Source organism: Parus major, chromosome 8 (genome assembly GCF_001522545.3).
Source record: "Parus major isolate Abel chromosome 8, Parus_major1.1, whole genome shotgun sequence".
Taxonomy (NCBI): Eukaryota; Metazoa; Chordata; class Aves; order Passeriformes; family Paridae; genus Parus; species Parus major.
In genome coordinates this window covers 29,439,228-29,441,490 of record NC_031777.1, presented here as the reverse complement: position 1 = coordinate 29,441,490, position 2,263 = coordinate 29,439,228, and the positions used below count along the sequence as shown (strand labels likewise).

At 45.0% G+C, this 2,263-nt stretch overlaps 1 protein-coding gene across 1 annotated transcript in view; it reads right to left on the bottom strand.

The window, feature by feature from the left end:
• The window catches only part of ROR1 (receptor tyrosine kinase like orphan receptor 1), a 140,347-nt gene that overhangs the window by 7,058 nt on the left and 131,026 nt on the right, over positions 1-2,263 (bottom strand). The gene's annotated exons all lie outside the window — the stretch shown is intronic.

Here is a 2,263-nt window from a genome sequence, read left to right as displayed (position 1 = left end):
ACAGGGACAGATCCCCCATCCCGAGTGTCCCAGGGACAGGGACAGGGACAGATCCCCCATCCCCAGTGCCCCGGGCACAGGGACACGGAGCCCTGCTCTGCCATTCCCCAGGATCATTCCCAAGGCTTAGGCAGGAATTACACCCGGATTAACGCACTCACTGCAGGGGAACTCGGAGGATCCCTGGAGCCCGGGCTGCCCTGGCTGTTTCCAAGGAAATTGGGAATGCCTGAGGCAGCCTGAGGGAGTCTGGGAGAACGGGAATGTTTTATTATCCCTGCAGGGTCACTCCAGTTTGTTTGTCTGTGTTTTCCAGGCTGGATTTGTGCAAGTGCTCAGCGGCCCACACAGATCTCTTTTATGCACTTCATTAAACATGAACTTGATCTGAAGCTTGGGCTCCACTCAAATTGTGACAGAGGCAAAGTTCAAATGGTTCTGGATGTCACTTTGCATAACCCCTCTCCTCTTCCAGGCTCACGCTGTCCTCTGCTCCCCCCAGGCTCCTCTCTGACCATTCCTTTCAGATTAATTTGTGCCATCCACGTTTGAACTGAGAGGAGAGGTAGCCCAAATATTCCTACAGCCTTTGGGAAACACCAGAGCACTAAAGAACCATCCCCAGGACAATCTCCCTGTTCCCAGTGAGGCAGGGATTCACACACTGCCCTCCCCAACCGTCTTAGGCTTGGCTTTGCTAAGCCTCGTGCTCGAATTAGCCCGTGTTTCATCTTCCCACAGCCAGGGTGACAAACTTTGATCAAACAGATCTCTCACAGCTCGTGAGATACACTGGGAGAAAGGAAAAGAAAGCAGCAGCACGAGGCAGAGAGAGACCTGGGCACCAGTTCATCACCTGAGCTATTCCAGTCAAAGGCAATTATTATTCTTATTAAGTAGCAGCCCCCTCCGTGAAGCCTCATTAGGTTAATGGGCTTCTTGGGAGCCACCCTAATTAAATCCATTTCCCATCTAGGCACGTCCTGCTGAGGCAGAATTCACAATACTGATTAAAATGGGCCTGAAATGGCTCTTTCAGCCAGTGCAAAACCAGCAGAATGCAAGTCCCACACCGTATTCTGGTTTTAATATGCAGATTAGCACTTAACAATTCAATTAGTGCTCACCTGATCCAGCTCTGTTTGTATTTAGAATAATAAAGCCACAGAACAACGAGTACTATTTAAGGCAGCAGTGAGAGGTTTTGGCAATTAAAACCTTTGTCAGGAATTCTCCAGCCCAGCCAGCCTATCTCAGTTATTATCAAGCAAAGCTTGAAAACCAGAGAATTTGGCTCCAAAAGTAATCCAGATCAAAAGCCTGAGCCAGGCCTGGAATCTCAGAGCCCATCTACAGGGGGCTGGCACAAAAATATTCAGGATCCTTTTTTTTTGTTGTTATTATATATTTTTATATATATAATATATATTATATATTTTATATTTATATATATTTTATTATATATTTTTATTTGAAATAACAGCAGAAGAGATACAGGACTCGAAAAGTGGGGGGGAAATAATGGAAAAGCCCTCAGAGATCAGCAAGTCCAACTCTTAAACCAACACTGCCTTGTTTAAAAAATAGAGGAGACATTGCCAGGTCCTTTAAAATGGATTTGAAGTTTGTGTTTACAGAATTGCCCCAGCTGCATTTTGGGTTTGTAAAATGACCAAAAAGGGAGATTCAGCTCTCATTTGATTCTGCTTTTCAGAAACCCAGGGGGAAGTGAATGGAACACCTGAACAAATGGGTCCAAATTGTTTTTATCTGCATATAGAAATAACAATATTGATAACAAGCCGAAAAAAATTATAAAAATACAACTATTTGCATGGACATGCCAGAAATGCAGCCAGAAATGTTCTGGAAATTCCAAGTTTCACACAAAATTTGATGCTGCCTACAAGTTGTCACAGTAACATTTACCTTTCCCCTCAGAAAAGAGATTCCTTTGATGTTCCTGCTCCACAGCCAGAACCAAATTAAATTTTTTCTGGTTATGGTTATGAACATTCCTGCAGTGAGACATGTTCTGAGTCTGCTCCAAAGTCTTTTTCAATTAATGGAAAGATGGGAATCAATGCCAAAATGGGATCTAAATTATGTTCTTACTGAAAGGGTGGATGAGGGGGAAGGCAGATAGTCTGGGCTCCACCATGTGCATCTCAAACCCTCTCCCAGTTTTTGGGCCCCTCACAAGGAGAAAGCCATGGAGGGGCTGGAGTGTGGCCAGGGAAGGGAAGGGAGCCGGGAAAAGGGC